At 40.2% G+C, this 24170-nt stretch overlaps 1 protein-coding gene across 2 annotated transcripts in view; it reads right to left on the bottom strand.

Moving 5' to 3' along the window:
• PAPPA2 (pappalysin 2) overlaps window positions 1–24170 on the bottom strand; it is a 400048-nt gene that overhangs the window by 13125 nt on the left and 362753 nt on the right. Inside the window, exon 23 of one of the 2 annotated variants that reach the window (XR_003306912.1) lies at window positions 2625–2711. The exons of the other annotated variant lie outside the window; for it this stretch is intronic. The gene's annotated coding sequence lies outside the window, so the exon portion shown is untranslated. The remainder of the gene's footprint in view (window positions 1–2624; window positions 2712–24170) is intronic. 2 annotated transcript variants of the gene reach the window in all.

The raw sequence follows: 24170 nt of genomic DNA, 5'->3' as shown, positions 1-24170 counted from the left end.
AGTGGCTCATACCTATAATCCCAGCACTTTGGGAGGCTGAGGTGGGTGGATCACCTGAGGCTAGGAGTTTGAGACCAGCCTGGCCAACATGGTGAAACTCTGTCTCTAGGTGCGGTGGCACACGCCTGTAATCCCATCTACTTGGGAGGCTGAGGCAGGAGAATCGCTTGAGCCTGGGAAGAGGAGATTGCAGTGAGCCAAGATCACGCCACTGCACTCCTCCTGGGCGAGTGTGAGACTCTGTCTCAAAAAAAAAAAAAAAAAAAAAAAAGCACAGCATATGGTTTTACATAAACCTTTGCTCAGATCCCAGCTCTGCTCCTTACCAACAATTAGAATCTGAGAAAATTTCTTAACAACGAGCAGCAGTGTTCTTGTTAGTGAATGAGAAAAACAGCACTACCTCACAGAATTGCTGCAAGAAATAAATGAGCAAATGGAGGTGAAACACATAACACAATGCCTGACCCATAGAAAGCATTCAATAATTCATAATTTTATGAAAGCAGCAAGAAAACTACCATTGCTTTTACCATTGCAGGTTGGTGCCTGAATTGTCTCCCTAGAGACTCTAGTCAGAAAATTTCAAGATTCTGCCACCAACACCTTAGAGTCAAAACCAGTCATGCTTCATTCCTGAGAGCCTCCTGCCCCATTCACTTTTACCACCAATGCATCTACCTGAGTCATGAAAGAGACAGTCAGGTGACAAGGGAAATAGTTTTGAAACTTATAAAAACAGAAAAGGAATGGCCTGATTGGCTCCTGGAAACTAGGGCTCTCTTCAAATACCACAGTGGTGACTTGGGTGTCTTACCCTCTGAAAAAAATCCCAAACCATCACACAGATATTTCTTCTCTGATATGTGCTGCAGGAAAACAGGAAGGTGAGGAGACTCTCTGGGACTTACTTTTCAGCCAAAACTAACCTCACGGCCCCTTTCAAATAGTTGCAAATAAAGACTCAAAGTCACACAAACTCCCTACCTCAGTGCAAGCACACACTGACCTGCTTCCCCATGTAGTCTCTCCTCTGGGAGAGACATAGTTGTATATGAGTGGTCTTGCCCACCTCAAGGCCAGGAGGGGGGCAGTGCTGGTGGATGGAGTTATAGTCCCAAAGGGTGAAGATGGGTAAGACAGTGTTCAGGTGACATTCGTGCACATTTGTGCAAGAAAAACACCAGCTCGAAGTTGAAGCCCGGCTCCTTAAGGACAGAACATCCCTGCATAGGGCCCTACTGAAAACAACAGCACTTCTGTAAGAAGTGGCCCTTCTGTTGAGAGCTGCAGCCTGAGCCTTTCCTGATGGGAATGTGTCCTCGCCCTCCTCTGACTCAGAGGCCTTGCTGATGGTAAGGCGTTGGGTACCTTTTGCCCTATCTCTTCCCTCACCTGTTACCAAACTACACAAGACACACTTTGAAGACTGTGAAGGCACCCAGTGCTCCACTCCCCTGACCACCTTTATTCCTTCTGCACTGGATCACTCCTTGACCCTTCCACACCAAACCCAACTCCAGGTCCTAAAACAAACAAACAAACAAACAAACAAAAAACTTTTGTCTGCTCCTCAATCAGTGTTTGCTGTCCTCCATGTGACCCCTTTTTCTCCAGTGAAGCTGATCCTGTACAATTCATTAGTCAAAATTTTATTCTAGTGATTCCCAGTCCTTTGCTTTGCTGTCAAAGTCTGTTTTTATGGCACTGTCACCCGTCCTCCTCCTCTAAGCACACAGCAATGCTTCTTAAAACGCTGCCCAGGAACAGCAGCAGTCCATCAGGTGGACTCATCGCCAGGCTTCCACGGTACCAATGTTTGTGAAAATTGTGAAACAGCAAAGTCTGTGCCGTGGGCTCCTACAAGAATAATGACATACCATCAGACTTCACTGGTGTCTTCATTGCAGGGCTGATAGGCCCATGAGTTCTTGTAATTTCCTTTTTCTTGCTTTCATGGTGGGAGTGGTGTAGATGGCCTGCAAGGTCTTCAGATACAGTCTTACTGCATGACATTTGGCTCTCTTCTTTAAACAATCAATGGATTAACAATCATTTGTTTAGGGAATATCCTGCTTCCTTTTCAGCTAATTGGAGCCAACCAACTGTGTTTCAAGGTCAGGCATAGAAACACTGAACACAAGAGGTCTGCAACTCTGCAAGGACCATGGGGGCGGGAACACTTCCATTTTCGTCTCTTTTCTGTTCCCTCTTCCTCCATCAGCAATAAACCCTGTGCATCAGCACAGTATCCAATACATTACAATAGGTGCTTAATGAATATCTGATGGATTAAACTAGTGAATTCTCTCCAGAATTAACTCTATAAAACTAAAAACTCAGAACAGTTCTTGTTTTTCACTCCTCTTACCTTTCCTCCAGGATAAGGTAAACATTCCCCCTCTCATCTATTTGTTTGTCTGGTTTTTAAAAAAAATTTATTTTTTAAGAGATGGTGTCTGGCTATGTTGTCCAGGCTGGTCCCAAACCCTTGAGCTCAAGCAATCCTCCTGCCTCAGTCTCCCAAGTAGCTGGGACTACAGGTATAAACCACCATGCCCAATTATTTCCCCTATCTTGTCCCCTTGCCTCCCAGGTATTTGTTTTCACTATCAATTACTCACCCCAAAATATCACATGAAAATAGCTTGGCATGGCCTTCCAGTCATAGGCTCATTCACAGTAGGCTCTTCCAGATATCAGACTTAAGGCTACAGATGAATGAAATTGAGAGCAGAATTTCAGGCCACTGCAGGCACCCTGCCCAGTAAGGTGGGACCTTCCAGTGCTTTTCTCTGGTCACCTCTCTAGGTGGCTACTCACTGTGCCCCTCCTCTCTGGGCCCTTGGCCAGCTGTTGCACAAGGGCTACACCCCACATAATTGAAACATGAGGCGGTACATGCTCTGTCTGGATGGAGCTCACATAGCTGTGGGAGATGAAAGGATGAGGAGACAGGTACAAGTCAGGGTTAGATAATCTGCAGCTGGGGGAAGAAAGGAAAAGCATGTGACCCTGCAAGAAGGCCTGGGACAGTCTCTTAGGTCCTGTTTGGACTTTGATCCTTTACTTCCCTCCGTCTCTGTCTCCTGGTTCCTCGGCCAGCCTTCAGTTCATGGGAGGTTGAGGCAGGTCTGAGCTGGTGACCAGAATGTTCCACCACAGCCCCAGCATGCGTGCTCACCCCTGCCTGTCCACCACATGCAGGCACATGCCAGGCAGCCCAGCATTTCTTGGCTCCCCGAGCCCGCCTGTGGAAGGTGACTGGGAATGCAGACTGTGGGAGGAAACGACCATATGCCCTGTTTGGATTAAATATTTTTCTTGGCCCTCCTGCTGTTTGCTGAGCATCTTATTTTATTTTTCTTTCCCATTCTCTCTCATTCTCTCCCTCCTTCCTCCTTTCATCCTTCCCTCTCTTTCTCAGCAATCAAGTACACTGAGAGGAATTTTGAGGAGAAAGCAGAGACTGCTAGGGTGAGAATTGTTTAAAGAAAGCACAGCAGTTGACAAGACTTTTCCCATTCTGATACTACATCCAGCTCTTTACAAAGATGAAAGCGTTTCACTTTGGGGTAAACTAGCTTTAATCTACATTTCTTTGAGTTTTTGTTAGTGTTCTTCCTTCTCTCCCTTCCTTCCTTCCTTCCTTCCTTCCTTCCTTCCTTCCTTCCTTCCTTCCTTCCTTCCTTCCTTCCTTCTTTCCTCCCTCCCTCCCTCCCTCCCTCTCTCCCTTCCTTCTCTCTCTCTCTTTCTTTCATTCTTTTTTTCCTCTTTTTTTGACAGAGTCTTGCACTGTTGCCCAGGCCGGAGTGCAGTGGTGCAATCTAAGCTCACTGCAACCTCCGTCTCCTGGGTTCAAAAGATTATCCTGCCTCAGCCTCCCAGGTAGCTGGGACTACAGGTGCCCACCACCATGCCCAGCTAATTTTTTGTATTTTTAGTAGAGATGGGGTTTCACCATGTTGGCCAGGCTAGTCTCGAACTCCTGACCTCGTGATTCACCCGCCTCGGGCTCCCAAAGCGCTGGGACTACAGGCATGAGCCACCACGCCCAGCCTTTTTTGCTAGTGTTCATAGCACCTGTTTTCTTACTTTTATTCTCTTTCATATCTATGCCATGATATGAAACTGTATACATACATATACATATATGTATGCAACTGTATACATATATCTGTATGTATATATTTGTATGTACTTATATGCACATACACATAGATGTAAATACATATGATACATATATATGCTTCTCTGTTTCTCATGTATCATATTATGTGTATGATAATTACTAATATATAATCTATATTATAGATCTGTAACATAAAGTATATTTTTACATTATACACACAATTTATCTGAAATCTTCAGGTGTAAGGAGCAAACCTAAAGGTAAAACTGTCTTTACAAACTACAAACCATTATATAGAAGCAAAATGCTATTTTTATTTTATACAGGTGTGTGGTGTATACTACAAGGTTTGTGCATGTGGTTTTATGAATCCTTGGAATAACTCTGTTATTGGGCCCATTATCATGATCATTTTACAGGTGAAAAAAATAAAAACTGGCGCTGTTAAGGAATATGTTTGATCATAATGTGCCTGATCACGATGATAAGGAATGTGTCTGAGGATAGAGCCACTGTCCAGTGTTCAGGCCTGTACCCTGACCATCCGGATATGCTCGTGCTGCCTCCAGCATTGCTCTCATGTATTAGTGATATGCCTCACTCTACTGCTCGGTACTGTACACCTGGCCTAACCTCTCACTGATACTATGAGAATGAGGCAGCCATCTTCTGTCTAAGGAAAAGTCAGTGTCACGGATAGCCATGAGAAATGTATTATATAGTATTTTTTTAAGGAAAAATAGAAAACTCTTCTATAATTATCCAGAAAAAATCATTTACATTTTGCCAAAATTACTTTATACAGTAAATTAACATCTATTTTACTATAAGCCAGGCATAGGTTTAGTTGCTAGAATACTGGCATATTTGATCAATACATATTTAGTGTGTTTGCTATGTACAAGGCACCACGGAAGGTTCCTGGGTGACAAAGTATTTGCCTCAAAGAAGTCATTGTGGCATGAGTGCTGTGTAATACAGAATCTGAACTGCACCTAAAACCATAGGAAAGAAATCATAGGTAAATGAGGGTCAGTTTCCAGCGTAATTAACAGTACCACTAATAAGAATGATAGCAGTGCAGAAAGAGGACCTGCCTGTAGCATTTTAGAAAAGCTTTATGGGGTACATGGGATTAAACCTAATCTTTGAAGAGTGGATAGGATTTTGGCAGAGAAATAGGGAGAATAACCTCAGCAGGAAGGCCAAATATAAGCTGACATTTCAGATGGAAAAAGAAAATATATATCTGCGTTTTTCTGCTTCAAATATTAATGATGCAAGTCTAGAACTAAGTAAAAATCTCCATCCAGAGGAATTTTGTCTGTATTCTGAAGACAATAGGGAAAAACTAAAGTTTTTTTTTTTTTTTTTTTTTCAGAAGAAGAAATGATAAAAGCTGTGTTTTGAAGGTTAGATCTGGGGATAATACAGGGAACGTTCAGAAGACAACCGCAGGGGCCAGGACCAAGTAGGAGTTGAGTTCAAGCAATATGAACGAAGAAGAACAGAATTGGCTGGTCATAACATGGAATAGAAAAAGGCAGATAGGACAGGTATTGTGAAGGAAAGTTGTCAGGACTGCTTGAATGTTCATATGTGGGCAGAAGACCAGTGGAGATGAAAGCTTATCTACGACATTGACTATTCAAATTATGATACACTTTTCTAAAATAATTTGATCACTGAAAATCTATCTAGAAAGTATCCTTACCACAATCAAAGGTCTGAGTCATGGGACATAGATCTTGATCAGGCAGCAAGACCTGTCCCAGGGCATTGTGAGAAGCTCTACACATTTTCCTTTTTCCTATATATAAAAACACAAGTCTAGAGGGGCACTGCACACTTTCTATCCCATTCAATTTCTGCCAGACTTTTTCTACAATTTAGACATAGCCATTTTATCATCCCCAGCAATATCCAGGTCCAGTTGACTTGAAAAATGGCAAGAGGGAGGTGTCATATTTATTCTAGAATGTTTTCTTGCCAGTAGTCTTGTTTCTTTTAGCTTCAGTCTAACATTTAGTTCCCATGTCTTTGGACAGTTCAGTTTGTGTGGCTGATCATTGTGCTTCTGATCCTCAACCTGCTACACTATCCTGATTTATTGGCCCAGCTGTTCCTTTCTCCCCTAACTGGTTGGTCCATTCAGTCTCACTTTCACCCATACGGAACCTGTTCTCTGTGTGAGTGTCTTGTTTACATTCCCTTTATCTCTGGGACGCTTGTCTGTGTATCTTATCCACTCATCACTGATTGACTGCATCTGTTTCACAACATGTTCTCTGCTTTCATTTTCTTGGTCTCTGATCCTTGCTAAGCAGAGTTCATTGGCATATCTCCTTTTCCATTTACTCTGGCTTAAATCTTGCAAGCCCAGAAAGGGTTCCTAACAGGTGGTCAGCACCCCATCTTCATCTCTCAGTTGTATTTTCTAAAAGTCATTTCTAATTTATACATCATTTATTTGTTCCTTTGCTTTTAATCTTCCTACCAGTCTAAGAACGTGGACTCTAGAATCACTAGAATCACACTACCGAGGTTCATTTACTGAAGTTCATATTTGCTAGCTCAGGAGATTTGAGAAGTTAATTAAATTCTCAGCCCCTCAGTTTCCTCATCAGTAAGATAAGGATAGTAGCAGTGGTGATAATTCCTCATAGTGTGACCTGGAATGCTAAAAACACTAAATAGTGTTATTAAATATACTGAACAGTCCCCAGTTGTCTTTTTTGTTTGTTTCGTGAGCTAAATGTGCCTGGATACTCTTTGTATCAATGGTTCTCTGTCTGTGAGAGTGGAACACAGCCCTCCCAAAGTGGCTACCTAATGACTCTGACATTCTTCCTCTTTCTTACTGGTGTTCTCTAATCTCAGGGATCTTAACATTTACCTTGCCCATCTATGGGGATAGAATACATAACGTGGTTTCAAGGTAAACAAAATATACAATAATCAGAGTTATCTGCAGTACCTAATTATGTCTTAGATTCTATTGGTAGCTGAGGTATAGCAGCAATGCTGTATCTAAGTTTGTCTTGAGTCTCCTAGTCTCTCCTTTCTTTTCTTATCATCCCCACCTTCATGCTGAACTCGTTGCACCTTCTAACAACCCTCATAACCAATGTCTCCATCCCTGCCACAGTATCTGCATATTTTCCTATTCCTCTGGAAAGCAGCTGACATACTAGAGGGTCAAGGACTAATATGTATCTGCAATTAAATAAAAGATAAAAGAATAAGGCAAGATATGAATTTAATTACAAAAACTTTGGTACTTTATGAACCACATTTGGAAGACAAGTACTCGGGAGAAATGAGACCATGCATAACACCCCTAAAATTACCTAGTAGAGGTAGGTACCTATAAAACACAATTGGAAATGCCAACTCTGTGTATCAGGGCATTGTCTGCCTAGGTGAAGTAAGTATGAGCAAAACACGTAAGTTATTTGGTAAATTTATCAATTTAACGATTTTAGTGATGGATCAATCCAAAGAATTCCCAGAGATCCTGTCAGAAAGAGGAGGTAAGAAGAGGAAAGGCAGGAAGCAAGCCTCTGAGGAAGCACTAAGAAGTGAACAGATCATTAGCTTCTGTTATTCAGTTACCAGTCAATTCTACACAGGGCTGGCCCCTCAGACTGGGCCTACAGGACATGGAACCAGGTCAGAGGCAATCTGGCCAATGAGTAAGACGGGCAGCCTGCAGGCACTCCAGTCTTAGCTGTAATGTCATCAGGGTCAAAAGCAGTTCCAAAGCCAGAGACCATTCCCAGATCCTAACAGCATTTCAGACATGCATCACCAAGTTTAATATTTTTCACATTAGAAAGACTTTGGTTGAATCTAATCTCATTTTTAATTAGTCCTCACATCGCCTGGTGAGGCAGATTAATATGATTATCTATATTCCACTGATGGGGAAAATGAGACAAAGGGTCGTGCCCCAAGGTCACTCGGGGAATGAGCAATAGAGGTGAAAATTAAACTTAAGTATTTTAAACTTCCAAACCGGCAGGCAAAGATGAGGACATTGGGGAGTCGATTTCATCTCTGTTTGTTCAAAGGCTTTCACATCTGGTTAATGCATATTCAATTTACTACTTGGTTTCTCTAATTAAAAAATAAATTAGAAATAAAATACTAATTCTAGCTCTGAACTGCAATATTCTGTATTTAATGCATAAGAAATTTCCCAAGAAATATATGACAAGAACAGCCAAAGAAGAGAATAAAATGAGCATCACTTAGCCAAATGTGAATATTTATTAACTACTTTTAGAGTATTTACTATTAAATTTGATTGGGTGTGTGGCAGTATAAACACAGAAAAATTCAACATGGCCCCTGCCAACTAGAAGCTGGTTAACCAGACATTCAAAATAGATACAGCAACAAAAACACATACAAATAGCACACACCTCCAACTATGCAGGCAGCAACCAGGTCTTTTTGTTCCCCACAGCAGATGTTCAAGCAATGTGTGTTGATAAACTGTTGACTGAGCTTATTTCAGAGCAAACTGAGACAGTATAAGAGGCAGCCCCACGGTACTGTCATCCACCACTGCCATCTCTCCAATCCCGTTTACTTTATCTTTAACTCCTCTCTCATCATCACACCCAGCAAACAAATACTATCCTATTGCAGACATAATTTTGTATTCAGGCTCTTTTCTCCTCTCTTTGCACTTCTTCAGTTTGGTGAGGTGGCTGTTACATTAGTTCAGGTGAGAGATGGTAACATCCTGATCCCCATGGTTCAATTTTGCCACCATGATTTCTTCTTAAATTATACATCCTACCTTCTTTTCTCTCTTACAGAGATACTTAATGCTCACAGATATCTCTGTGGTCCCTTAGGTTTTTCTGCCTCACTTATTATGGGCTTGAGGACATGTGACCATGTCTGGTGAATGGGAGGACCAACAGAAATGATGCATTACTTTTAGTCCAAGGGAGTCAGGAGTTACTCGCCTCACTTTGTATTTCCCCTCTGTCTTCATGGAGGCAACCATGGAGATCACATTTTGAAAGGGCAGAGTAATAAGATGGAAGAAATGAATAGCTGCTCTAAAGAGTTATACCAGACTTAATGTAAGTGAGAAATGTAATGGTAAATGACTGCAATTTTAGGGTTAATTTATGACCGCAGCCTACCCTGATTAATTCATATTCTTCTATTTATAAGCCTTCATTAGATCAACACTGGCTACAGAATAAAGCCCAAATAGCTTAGATTGGCATACCAGAGATCTAATGATCTACCTTTTACGTACCTCTTTTAACCTTCGTCATTCCATACTTCCTCATCTCCCTCAAGATCAACTTCATTGAGCAGACTAATAATACTTTATGTTATACGCCATTGATATTTGGGGATTGTTTGTTATGTGACATTATTGTAGGAACACTTGACTAATACAGACAGTAGTATCAGAAGTAGGATGCTACCATAACAAACAAACAAAAAACCTAAAATATATGAGATTGGCTCTGGAATGGAGGAGCAGGAAGCAAAATAAATGTGTCAGAAGGCTGGAAAAATTATGTTATTCATTTATGCGGTAGCAAAGTATTTCATAAAATGTTTCCCATAGTTACTTGAGAGAGAAATTATATTGTTAATTGTTATTACTTGCAGGCCAAAAATTTAGTAATGCCCTATTGGCTTTGAATAAAGAGGTTTTGAAGAAGAATATTACTATGATTAGTTGGTGGTTATTACCTTAATTTGATAAGGTACTGCAAGAAGAGATGAGCGCTGAAAAGGTTATTGCTTTGCCAGTAGAATTGACCAGGAATATAAATTATTAGAAATTCTAAAACTTGTAGTACCAAAAAATAAAACCGTTTCTCACCTCTGACGAGTAAAAGATCAAATTTAATAATAATCTGCATTAGAAAGGCCTTCTAAGACTGAAGTTAAGACAACGCTAGGCAAAAAAAAAAAAAAAAAAAAAAAAAAAATTAAGCAGTGAACTATTACATCATTTGTTAGGACCTTCAATTGGATTAAATCAACACCTAGGAGATTCTTGCAGTTTACAAAAGGACTCTGAGGAAACAGGCTAAGAACTTCATCCAAGAGAAGCCTCACAAGCTCAGAATACCTGTATTTACTGAGAGAGGCATTTCTTGAAAAGACTTGCGAGTATAGCTCTTGGCTTATGAATTTTACTGGAATTAAATATACACAAAAATCAATCAAGTTTGTGGGAGTTGAGGTACCAAAATCACTATCAGCCTGGATTGAAAGAGACCTACTGTTAGAGACCTTTGGGCCCACTATATCCTACAAGCAGGAAGCAAGTTAAGAAAGCTACTCAGCTTCCAAAAGTGGATGTTCTTCACTGCTCTTAATACACGACCAGATAAGATAGTGGAAAATGAAGGACTCCTTAGAGATCAGAGCCAAGAGCCATGAAGAACTATCAACTAGGAAGTGACACCCAGGGAGTAACCAAAGGTTTCTAAACAAGAAGTGCTCCCTACTCTCCCAGTTGTGGTTTTACAACTTTTGCTCAAAGAATGACAGGTGGCCTTTATGCACCGCTCATTCTTTCTCCTTGAAGGGGAATGTTTATTGTAGTTATTTATTTCTGCTCCACTTTGCATGTGGGGTGAGTGAGGGGCAGGGAGCTTGTGATTTTAGTATATAAGACTCCAGATTAAGAGAAGCTACATTGCAATCTGGTATCAATCACGAGATTCTAGATTTCAAACCTGATGCTAGGACTGGATAAGACTGTTGGAGTGTCTTGGCATAGGGTGGAGTGAATATGTTTAATGAATGCTTGTGACTGCAAAGGCTGACTAGTAGATATTATTCTTTGTCTATATGCTTTTTACTCACCCTTCCTTTGCCATGAGTTCGATGTCAGCAGAGCATAACTTCACTCCCTACTAACTTTGGACTCAGCCATGTGGTTTGCCTTGACTAGTGGAACATAAATGTATGTGACACATGCTACACTTGACAAAAAGTTGGAAATGTATGAGCATGCCTTAACTCACCCTTTTGTGCCCATGCTATCTACTATGAAAAGAAAATGCCCTATGTAGCTGCTGACCCTGAAACTCTAAACCTGGCTCCCTGAGGGAGAGACACAGGAAGTACACTTGAACCGAGACCACAAACTAAGAGAGTCACTTTAGCCAACTTATAGATGCATGAGTGAGAAGTTGCTATTAAGATATTGATATTTGTGGATTATTTTGTTATGCAGCTTTATTACAGAAAAACTTGATGACTGCTTCATGCCATTTCCTTTCACATCTTTGCCTTTCATGCCTATTTATTATTCAAATCTACTTCAAATGATTACCCCTCTCTGAAACTTTATCCATGGAATTGGGATAAGTTATTTGCTTTATTCCGTGTGCTCCCACATGCCCTTGTTCATATGATTGTATTATCGGCTTATACTCACTGGATATTTGATGTTTTTCTCTCTATTGTATACACTTCGTTGGGAATTACTGATTCATTTTTGTAATCCCAACACGTAGTAGGTACTCAGAAAATATACTCTTCATTGAAGAAATAAATAAATGGACCAGAAGCAGTGACTATAATTTTGTAACCACGGTGTAAGTTGAGAAAGAGGCTATGACATTCCTGCAAATCCTAGCCATTGGGGGGAGCAGCAGACTTGTAGATTGAAAAATGGTATGATGCACATACAAAAAAGCTGGATTAATTTTTTTTTCATGTGTTGGAATTTGGAGCCTTTGTTTCTGTAGCTAAGCTTGGAGAGGTGGGAAGATGCTTCCCATGCATGAAGTATTGTACATTCCTGGGTTAGAACATGTTTCCTTTGGGGGTTGTTGTGGTTTCTTTCTTTTTCTCTTTTCTTTTCTTTTTATTTTTTTTCCAGCTTTGGAAGCCTCTAATGTTTGCAATAACAATAACAACAACAAAAATATGAGGCTGGCCAAGTATGAATCAGGAGAGAATTTGCACATGCAGTGGGTGTAGGAGATGGGAAAAGAGGGTAGGAGGCAGAAGGAGGGGAGAAGAAAAGACAAACGCTGTTGCCAGGAGTTTAGCAGAAGAAAACGCCATGCACGACATGTGGCTGGCACAGTGGGCAGCAACATCTGTTCTCGATGAGGATCCCCAGCGTATGCTGCCGTGTGCATGTGCATGTGTAGGAAAACACCCCAGCTGTGTGCTTCAGGAAGCCTGATCGTGGCTCCAGTCTCCCTATTCTGAAATGCTGCCTCAGTGGCGGCCTCTCACCATGGGTTAGATTCCAGCCAACTTATTCTTGCAAAGTATGTTGCAGGCTAGAATGAGCTGTGGAAAACAAGCCCAAGAAAAGCCACAAGAGCCTCCTGACCCATTTGAATCTTTCTCCTGCCAAATTCTCATTACTGATCTTAAATAGAAAGAAAAACAATGTATAAGATTGAAAAGGCGACGGAGAACCTACTGGAACCAAGAGGCTTACTTAGGATCACTGGACTTTGGAGACAAGGATGAGGCAAGTCCATGTTTTCAAAATAGGTGCATGGTTTTTTGTTTGTTTGGTTTGGTTAAGCATCCAAAGACTTATTTGCTGTTTTCTTGTCACTCTGTTCAACAAAATAGAGGCCAAATAAGGCAGAAGATTTGTACCCCCTATGGAGTGTGGGCATCCTCCCAAGAGGAGCTTCTGAAGGAAAGTTACCCCAAGTTGCTCAGCTGGAGCTGGGGGGTTACTTGGAAGCCCCAGATCTGGGCTGTTGTTAGTGTCCTTAATCAAGATCTGATACCAGTTTGGGGGCCTGCACTTAGGTAGATTCAAAGAGATGCAAAAACTAGTTCCAGGCTTTAAGCTGGACTGCACTGAAAGGAGATAAGCAGAGGCTGTCTTTCTCTTTATCAGATCATAGTGCAGCTTTTTTTTTTTTTTTTTTTTTTTTTTGAGGCAGAGTCTCACTCTGTCGACCGGGATGGAGTACTGTGGCCGGATCTCAGCTCACTGCAAGCTCCGCCTCCCGGGTTCACGCCATTCTCCTGCCTCAGCCTCCCCGAGTAGCTGGGACTACAGGCGCCCGCCACCTCGCCCGGCTAGTTTTTGTATTTTTTAGTAGAGACGGGGTTTCACCGTGTTAGCCAGAATGGTCTCGATCTCCTGACCTCGTGATCCGCCCGTCTCCGCCTCCCAAAGTGCTGGGATTACAGGCTTGAGCCACCGCGCCATATGGTGCAGCTTTATGTATGCAACTCCTGGAAGGCATTCTGCTTCCTTGGTCAGGACTCACAGTGAGCAGCACACAGGATGTATCACCTGGAGTATGGCCATGCCTCGGCTCAGCCTGGGCTTGCTTCAGAAGACTTATCACACAGGGATGACAATGATGATAATCCCATATGTGTGTAGCATTTTAGCGTCTACAAATGCTCTCACAAACGTTATCTCATTTGAGTGCCAAAAGAACTGTATACGTCAAGCAAGGGAGATACTTTTTCGTAAGAGTTAAATGTTAAATGACTTTGATTGAGGTCACACAACCAAAGAGAATAAAGGCAAGAAGTGGAGCTAACTCTTCTTTCTCCAATGCACAAACAGCCTTCAAATAGCTGAAGAGCCCCTCAGAGACCAAACTTCCTCATCCCCAGAGTCCCAGCACAGAGTGATGCTAACTATAGGCTTAATTTAACAACAACAACAAAAAAACTGTCAATAGAAAAGACTTTTAAAGGACTTGTAACATTCAGGATCTCTTGCCAGTTTTACTCTTCTCAAGTCAGCAAAATTATCCTTTCTCCATCATGGTCAAGTGGCTTCTGAAGATCCCTACCCTGCTGCTGACCCTCCCCCTGACATGTGGATGCCCTTAACTTCTTACGTCCATCATTCACTCAAAAACTATTGATCATCTGTCATGTGCCAGTCCCTACGTCACTGCATTAAGGATTTGAGATATAGCAGTGAATAAAATCAGCAAAACTTACAGCCCTGTGGCGCTTATATTCCAATGGGGAAAACAGACATTAAGCATAACAAATAACTCTAGAGCAAATTAGAAAGTGATAATTCTACTAAATAATAGTGCCAGTATAAGGGAATCGGGAGTGGTGGGGAGATGGGCAGAGAAAAAGAGAGTGAAGATGGCTGTAATTTTCAATCACATGTTCAGAGAAGGGACATGTGGAGGGCTAGGTAAGCCATTGCAATGATTGTGGCTTTTATTCTGGGTGAAATGGGGAAATGCCACAGGGCTTCAGCTGAGGAGTATTATGATTTAACTTATATTTTTAACAGGACTGTCTGGCTGCTATGCTGGGAATAGGCTGTGAAGAGGCAGGGTAAGTAGTGAGACCAGTCAGGAGGCTCTTGCAATAAGCCATGTAGCAGGTGATGATGGCTCATACTAGGGGGCAGTGGGTCAGATGGTAAAATGTGGCTAGTGTGTGGATATATTTTAAAGGTAGAGCTAATAGAATTACCTGATGAATTAAATGTGGAACATGAGGGAAATGGAGAAATTGAGATGACATCAAGAATTTTGTCCTGAGCAACTGGACGGAAGATGGTGCCATTGACAGGAATGGGCAAGTCTACACGGAGAAACAAGAAACCATTGCATATACAATACCTTGAATTCTTGAATTACATATGCTACTGTATATACTTTGTCTTTAGTTATTGTGACTCCCTTCTCACTTGACTGAGAGGCAGCAGTATCTGTAATCCCTTATATCCCCTCTTTATCTTTGGTCTTCATGCTCTCAATCAGATTATTACTCAAAGCCAATAAACATATTCCAGTCTCTTCATCTCAAAAGTCTTTCCATGAACTGTTTTCCACTCAAGTTACTGCCATCTCATTTCTTGTGCTGGCCAACTTTTGGCCAGCATTTAACACTCTTCAATATTTCTTTTTCCCTTAGGCCTCTCTTTTTAAATGGTTTTCCTAAGACCACACCTTCCATTTCTTCCTTCCGCCTCTCTAGTCATTCTTCCTTTGTCCCCTTGACTGGCTTCACTTCCTCTGCTAACTTCCTGCCTCTATGTCTTTCCCCACCTATCTCCTCTCCCCATTCACACCCCTGCATGACCTCATCCATTTACCTGCCTTCAATTAGCATCTATACTTTCCTCATTTCTCAATATAAGTCCCCAACTGAGACTTTGTTTCTGAAATCCAGATTTTATTTCCAATTCTAAACTCAGTCTAAAGCCAAGTCCATTATCTTCTCCTATATGCCTGCATCTTTTCTTTTCTTTTTTCTTTTCTTTTCTTGTCTTTTCTTCCTTCCTTCCTTCCTCCCTTCCTTCCTTCCTTCCTCCCTCCCCTTTTTTTTTTTTTTTTTTTTTTTTTTTTTTATTAAACAGTGGTAAACGGCATTCAACATCTACCCAAGCACCAGGGAGTTAGATTCAGAACCTCATTTCCCCCATTGGATGAAATTCTAGAATCAATTTTATATCTTACAAGAAAAGCTTTCAACGATTACTTCTTCCTATCTATACTATTTTGGTGCCATGTCTTGGCTGTCACTATTTCTCTCTTGAAATACGGACACCGTCTCCTAATCATTCTGCTTATCACCCATTACTCTTCCACGGACTTCATTTCCAGCAATGTATCACATCTGATCTTGTCATTTCCTGTTGATAAAACATGTCAGGCTTCTCAATGGCTTCAGAAAAAGTTTACATCCCAAGCATGGCAGCATTCAACACTCTTCCTAATCTGGCCCAAGACTCTCTGCAGACTCCAGGTTTCCACATGCTCCATCCTCTAGTGGTTCTCTAAATAGCTTGTGTTTTCAAACCCCTGTGCCTTGTGCTCATAGTATTTTCTCTGCCCATGGGGCTTTCCACTTTGTCCCCAACTAGTGGAATTATTATATTCTTCACGGTCCCATGAGTGCTACTTTGTTATGAAATCTTCCCCAAATTTATGTCCCATACCTACCTCTTGCCTGCTTCCCAAACACAACTACTTTCTTTTCTCTGATCCCCTAGCACTTAGAACATACCTCTCTCCAAGGCAGAGTGGGGATTCCTAGGAGACAGGGTCTGTGCTTTCTACTGATTACCTTTATATTCCTAGGGTCTAACATGATTCATTCACAATAAATATATGGTCCTTGAATAAGTATTCCTCTATCTAAAATTTATACTTTCAGCAGTTAACCATCTTGAAGAGATCTTTACTTGACTTTAGGTGAAATAAGAATTTAGAAGAGATAACAGAGAGAAAAAACAGCAAAGTAAGAGACATCATCTCTATCAGGTGCCTCTTTTTCTTCCATAAAGGCACAGATTCTGTTGAAGGAAGTAGTTTGTAGTAATAGCACATTGGTCACTAAGCATCTACTATCTCTCAGGCTTAGAGCTGGGAAAGTGTGAATACATGAATTTGTTTTTATATCTTTCCCTTCCAGAAGTTCCACTAAAATATTAGTATAAAAAAGGAACAAAAAAGGCATGAACTCATAAGAAAAAAGACAACAGGAGAGATGATGGCAGCTGATAAATAAGTCAACTTAGAAAACTGGAAAATGGATAGATGAGTAGTAGCTGACACAGCAGATGCAGGAAAGCAGAAAACTAAATGCCTAGAATACCTAGAACCAACAGAAAGCTCAGGAGTTAGAGGTATCTGGTACCTCTAAAGGCAAAAGTGCAGGAGTGTGTGTGTGTGTGTGCACACGCGTGATGACGTCAGAAAGCTAAAACCTCATCTATTGTATTAGGAAATCAGGAGAAAAAGTCTTAAATCAAAAATTAAGATTAGCAGTAGAAGCATTATATATTATATAATTGTGTATATATGTATGTGTGTATACACATATATAATATGTATTATATACATATATAATATGTATATTATATACATACATATATATGTATATATAAATATAAATGTATATACACACACACACACACACATACTGTGAAAGGAAAATAAATCTTAGGACTCCACAATCAATAAGCCAAAGCAAAAGTCAAGCTGGGAACTATGTCAGACAAACCTGCCTTCCATTTTATTCCTAAATAACATAGCGACAAATATAAGAAGCTACATACCTTCCTCCCTCACAATTTGTCCACAAGAAAGTTCCTTGTGGAAAAAGGACAGAAAGAACTCAAAGGCATCCCTCTGAGACTCACCTAAGACAAACGCATATCTGAATACTTCCTCCGCCCTACTGTTTATGTAAAAATGCAGATTCACTGAACCAGACTAAATTGTGGATTCAGTGGAAGGCTGATCAAGTTCTCAAAAGAATGTAACCTTTTGTCTCTTGTCTACTTATGATCTGGAGGCCCATGCCTCAAGTTGTCCAGCCTTACCTTACAGAACCAGTGTAGATCTTACACATGTTGATTGATGTCTCATATCTCCCTAACATGTATAAAAGCAAATTGTACCTCAACTACTGTGGGCACATGTCCTCACAATCTCCTGAGGCTGTGTCATGGGTGCATCTTTAACCTTGGTAAAATGAACTTTTTAAATTGATTGAGACTTGTCTCAGATACCTTTTGTTTTACAATACATATACATGTATGTATGTTTATGTGTATATATATAATTTTCAGAAGAAATAAAATAAATGAAACAGGTGAAGCAAAAACAACAACAACAACAAAAATGAAGGGATGGCCTCTGCTGAGAGAGGCTGAGGTTAGGAGCAGAGGGGTAGGAACTGCAAGTCTTCCAAATAAACCTAGAGGTGTGAACTAGCTTTTCAAACTAGGTACATGTATTACTTTTATAGAATTAAAATTAATTTTAAAACATATTACAAATAAATATAAGAGTGGAGCTGAGACTTAAACCTCTTAGGATTTGAAATGTACATTATTTTCACTATGCATGCTGTTTGCTGCAATTTACAAATATTTGTAATCAATTTAGGAGGGCTGCCCTTTCCTCTGTCATCACTTTACTGCTGGGTTAGTCAAAAGAACAGATACATACATATACATACATATACACACATCTGAATGTGTACACATATATACTTTAAAAAATAAGGTGTAACAAACAGAACCGAAGACAAAAACCACATGATTATCTCAATAAATGTAGAAAAGGCCTTCAATAAAATCCAATATCTCTTCATGTTAAAAACTCTCAATAAACTAGGCATTGAAGGAATATACCTCAAAACAATAAGAGCCATATATGACAAACCCACAGCCAACATCATATTGCATGGGCAAAATCTGGAAGCATTCCCCTCGAAAACCAGCACAAGACAAGGATGCCCTCTCGCACCACTCCCCTTCAACATAATATTGAAAGTTCTGGCCAGGGTAATCAGGCAAGAGAAAGAAATAAAGCATATTCAAATAGGAAGAGAGGAAGTCAAATAATCTTTGTTTGCAGATGACATGATCCTATATCTAGAAAACCCTGTCATCTCAACCAAAAGCTTCTTAAGCTGGTAAGCAACTTCAGCAAAGTCTCAGGATACAAAATCAATGTGCAAAAATCATTAGCATTCTTGTACGCTAAAAACAGGCAAGCACAGAGCCAAATAATGAATGAACTTTCATTCACAATTGCTACAAAGAGAATAAAATACCTAGGAATACAGCTAACAAAGGAAATGAAGGAACTCTTGAAGAAGAACTATAAATCACCGCTCAAGGAAATCAGAGAGGACATAACAAATGAAAAAACATTCTATGCTCATAGATGGGAAGAATCAATATCATGAAAATCGTCATACTGTTCAGAGTAATTTATGGATTCAATGCTATTTCCATTAAACTACCACTGACATTATTCACAGAATTAGAAAAAAAAAAAAAACTATTTTAAAATTCATATGGAAGCACAAAAGAGCCCAAATAGCCAAGATAATCCTAAGCATAAAGAACAAAGCTGGAGGCATCATGCTACCTGACTTCATGTTATACTATAAGGCTACAGTAACCAAAACAGCATGGTACTGGTACAAGAACAGACACATTGTCTAATGGAACAGAATAGAGAACTCAGAAATAAGACTGCCACCTACAACCATCTGATCTTCAACAAACCTGACAAAAACAAGCAGTGAGGAAAGAATTCCCTTTTTAATAAATAGTGCTGGGAGAACTGGGAAGCCATATGCAGAAAATTGAAACTGGACCCCTTCCTTACACCATATATAAAAATTAACTGAAGATGGATTAAAGACTTAAACATAAAACTCAAAACTATAAAACCCTAGAAGAAAATCTAGGCAATACCATTCAACATAGGCATGGGAGAACATTTAATGACTAAAACACCAAAAGCAATGGCAATAAAAGCCAAAATTGACAAATGGGATCTAATTAAACTAAAGAGCTTCTTCACAACAAAAGAAACTATCATCAGAGTCAACAGACAATCTACAGAATTGGATAAAATTTTTGCAGTCTATCCATCTGACAAAGGTCTAGTATCCAGAGTCTACAAGGAACTTAAACAAATTTACAAGAGAAAAACAACCCCATTAAAAACTGGGCAAAGGACATGAACAGACACTTCTCAAAAGAAGACATACATGCAGCCAAGAAACATGGGAAAGAAAGCTCAACATCACCGATCATTAGAGAAATGCAAATCAAAACCACAATGATATACCATTTCATGCCAGTCAGAATGGCTATTAATAAAAAGTAAAGAAACAACAGATGCTGGTGAGGTTGAAGAGAAAAAGGAATGCTTTTACACTGTTGATGAGAGTGTAAATTAGTTTAGCCATTGTAGAAGACAATGTGGCAATTCCTCAAAGACCTACAGGCAGAAATACCATTTGACCCAATAATCCCAGTACTGGGTATATATCCAGAAAAATATAAGTCATTCTATTAGAAAGATACATGAAAGCATATGTTCATTGCAGTACTATTCACAATAGCAAAGACATGGAATCAACCAAAATGACTATCAATGATAGACTAGATCAGGAAAATGTGGTACATATGCACCATGGAATACTATGCAGCCATAAAACGGAATGAGATAATGTCTTTTGCAGGGACATGGATGGAGTTGGAAGCCGTTATCCTCAGCAAACTAACGCAGGAACGAAAAATCAAATATCACATGTTCTCATTTATAAGTGGGAGCTGAATGATAACACATGAACAGAATGGAGGAACAACGCACACACTGGGACCTGTTGGGGCAGGATTGGCTGGGGGAGGGGGAGCATCAGGAAGAATAGCTTATGGATACTGTGCTTAATACTTAGATAATGGGTTGTTCTGGGCAGCAAACTACTATGGCACATGTTTGCCTATGTAACAAAACTGCACTTCCTGCACATGTACCCTTAAACTTTAAATAAAAGTTTAAGGAAAAAAATAAGATATAAGAAAATTAGTAAAATGCATTGCTAGCACTCCGTCCTTGTAATAAATAAGTATTTAATAAAATAATTTCACTTAAATGAACATCTATGTTAGTAGAATGAATTGGAAATGGTTCAAATTTTATAAACTTCCTGAAAGAGCTTGTCTATTGATTATTTAATTAAGAAGTTATAACAATTACCATGATGTTAAATTGTAAAATAAGCAATGCCTCATAGGATTCATGAATAATCTCAATAATGTATTTGTACCATTATTAGAATGCATTTAAAACACATTTTTGAAGCATAATTAGAAGTCTTAGTTGAGCAAAGTCCCTGTGAAAAGAGGAGAAGCTAGAGTTATCTATAGACATAATTTTGCATGCTGCCCATGCCTATAACTTCAGCAAAATCACCGAGAAGCAGTTGAAGGTCTGGCAGGTTAAAGAAAAGGTAGTAGCATTTATGTGATGGCAATTCTTCAGGCGAGTAATATTTAAATTATCTGCAAGTCTGGGCTAAAAAAGGAAGGACAGTGAAAGAGAAAAAGAACCCTCCTAAAAAAAAAAAGGAAACAAAAAAGCCCAGAATAAATCAGAAAAAGGGTGGAGTGGGAGGAAAAAGGGATAACAGATGTTATAAAGAAAATTAACAGAGTGAGAAAGTGGCCCACCCAGGAGGCCAAGAGGACAAAAGCAGCAAAAACGTAGCCTGTCAGAGAGCCCACCAGGAAGTCACAGCACGGCTCCAGAGGAGTTTTAGACAAGCATAAACTCTCACGAATGTTGTTAATCTAGATGAAGTTTTACAATTTGCACGGTTGGTTGTGCTTTTAATGTTTCACTTTTTTAAAAAGCTGGAGGTGGAAAGGTGGGGGTGTAGGGGTGTGGGGGCAATGGTTTTAGCTTTCAAAATGAAAACTTAGTCCTAATTAACATTTGGAGTCTGATTTTCAGAGATTCCAGCTGGAGAATCTGAAGTTGAGCCCTGAACCAAATGGGACTCTAGACAAGCTTAAAGACATGCCGGGATTTTAGGCTGGTGCAGATATTGCACAAAACTGGCAGTGAAATTCACAAACAAATCTCAAGGGGATTAGAATTTGGCAGGTAGTGAGCCTGGAAGACAGTTCCAACTTAAGCAAATTTTCAATTTTTCTCTGGATTTTAATATGTCTAACACATTTTTAGATTTAGATTTGTAAGGACCTACACCATCCCTGCTAGAAGTCTAGTAGCTGTCCCTATTATTGGCTTCTGGGCCATTATTATCCCTATCCTAATTAGCATTTTTATAACCCCTTTTCACTCATAGATCCTAAAAATCCTGGCAAAAATTAAAAGAAAAATAAGCCCTGAAGATGTGCCTTCTGAGAAACAGGGGAGGAATGATTATTATATCCGATTTGTAAACAGCTGAAGTGTGGCAAAGAGAAGTAAATGTTGGCTATTATTTATATGACAACATCTAAATAAAAAGGAAACAAAAGAAGTTAAACAACAATCACACAGTGCACAAGTGATGACGTTGAAACAGAACATTGGTTTTTTTATGCAGATATCACAAATAAGATTCATTTTTCTCTTTATAATAAGAATTCATAGAGACATACTCAAGTGAGATGCTTTTTGAAAGAGCAGAAGCAATTCCATCTGGTCACACATCTAAGTCCATTTAGGGCTGTGATTATACTGTCAAGCCTTGATATTTATTAAGAGTAATCCGTGACTATCCACTGATGAAAAATATATTACTAAAGTGTAATAATAGAAGTCTTACAGACAGAAAAGACTGAGGAAGGAAGAGTTGAACAGATTTCATTATGAAGCTCAGGGGAACAGAAAGGGAAGAGATTTGGGATCAGAGAAGCAACCTTAGTGCTGATATATTCTTCAGGTCCCTCAAAACTGTTACTCTTCTGCTACTATTTTCCCCACACTCTAGACCAGCAAATCCTGCACCTGCAAGTACATCAGAGTCCTCTGAAAGGCCTGGTAAAACTGAATGCTGGACCTCTCCCCCAAAGTTTCTGATTCAGAAGTCCAGAGTGGGGCCTAAGATTCTGCATTTCTAGCAAGTGCCCACGTGAGGCTGCTGCCACTGGTCCAGAACCACACTACTGCCCCAGATCAAGGGTCCCCAACCTGGCCTGCTGCCTGTTAGAACCATGCCACACAGCAGGAGATGAGTGGTGGAGGAGCCAGTGTTACAGCCTGGATCTGCCTCCTGTAAAATTTGTGGTAGCATTAGATTCTCATAGGAGCACGAACCCTATGGTGGACTGTGCATGTGAAGGATCTAGGTTGCATGCTCCTTATGAGAATCTAAACAATGCCTGATGATCTGATGTGAAATAGTTTCATCCTGAAACTCCCCCAGCCCACAATGTCCATAGAAAAATTATCTTCCATGAAAGTAGTCACTGGTTCCAAAAAGGTGGTGGACCACTCCCCATTAAACCATTCCAGTTCTTCACAGGTCCAGCTTTCAACTGCTGTCACTTGGAAGTCCTGAGCATCTGAGCTCTGTGGATGATGCAAAACTGCCTGCCTCACTTCTGTCTTGAAGTACGTAACCTTGGGAGAAAATCCCTTTCCTGTTTTCCTAAAGGTGGGCCTGAGCCCATTTCCACTGCCACAGAGCATGTGGGGCATCTGAACTGGAGTCTCTTAGCCACATATTTCATTTCACTTTTTAGAACAAAGAGCTCTAGAATTTATGAATGTGCTGAAAGATTTTACCACACTACAGGGGCACTTCACAGGGTCAGATGGGAAGAACAGTAACACACACACACACACACACACACACACACACACATTTGCATCTTGTCCTAAAAATAAGGAGACAAAACTCTACAAAGTGACAAAGCCCTTCCTCTGAAAGGGTCACACACGATGTAGAAGCCCATGATTGCTACTATTTCTCGGTCAATGTCTCCGGCAAGCTAATCTTCCCCATCCCCCTCCTCTGATCCTCTCATTTCCAGGCCTACATGCAGCCTTTCGCATCCCAGAATGAAGTACATCCCCTCAATTAGGACTTGTTAGTCAGGCTTCAGCTACTCTCTACCTCTTCTTGGCTAAAACTCCGGGCAAGAAAAATGGTACAAAACCCCTCAATTTTTATGCCCTTATTTTCCACCACATGAGTTATATATTGGCCTCTGCATCCCATAGAGTTGCAGCAGTAAAGCAGGCAGTGCCCATGAGTGATCAATAAGCACATGTCCCAGACACAGCTAACAGGGCTACCATCTGGAATATAAATAATAAAAGGGAGGCAGAGAGAGGTCCAAGACAACAGAGAAGAAAGAATCCAAGGAATGGTGTAACAGATGGAATGAATTAGTGATGGAACCATTGTTGGTATCAACTACTAAATGTGTAAAAACAATACAACTTTCCACCTCCTTTTCAGTAATCCAGCCACTCCAATGAAGTTAAATTTGTCCCAAGGCCCCACCTTTCTACCCTCAGCTCCTTCCTACATAAATTCCTTTGGAAGTAGTACTCAGATGATAAAGACACATAAAATATCTCTATTGACCGCTTTAAGATAACACAAATACACACACATTTAAATCCATGGAGTCCTAGATTTACAGGGAAAGAGAGTACCAAAGTATCGGCAGTATTTGAGATAGAAGGAAATGTGTAACCATGTCAGAGAGAGAGAATATGCATCATTTTAAAACTCTCCAAAGACTAACATGCCTTTTCAACACCTCCCTTTATAACCTTGT

This window comes from Piliocolobus tephrosceles, chromosome 1, assembly GCF_002776525.5.
Source record: "Piliocolobus tephrosceles isolate RC106 chromosome 1, ASM277652v3, whole genome shotgun sequence".
In the NCBI taxonomy this organism is placed as follows: domain Eukaryota; kingdom Metazoa; phylum Chordata; class Mammalia; order Primates; family Cercopithecidae; genus Piliocolobus; species Piliocolobus tephrosceles.
Note: the sequence above shows the minus strand (reverse complement) of the source record. Positions and strands in the feature narration are given on the sequence as shown.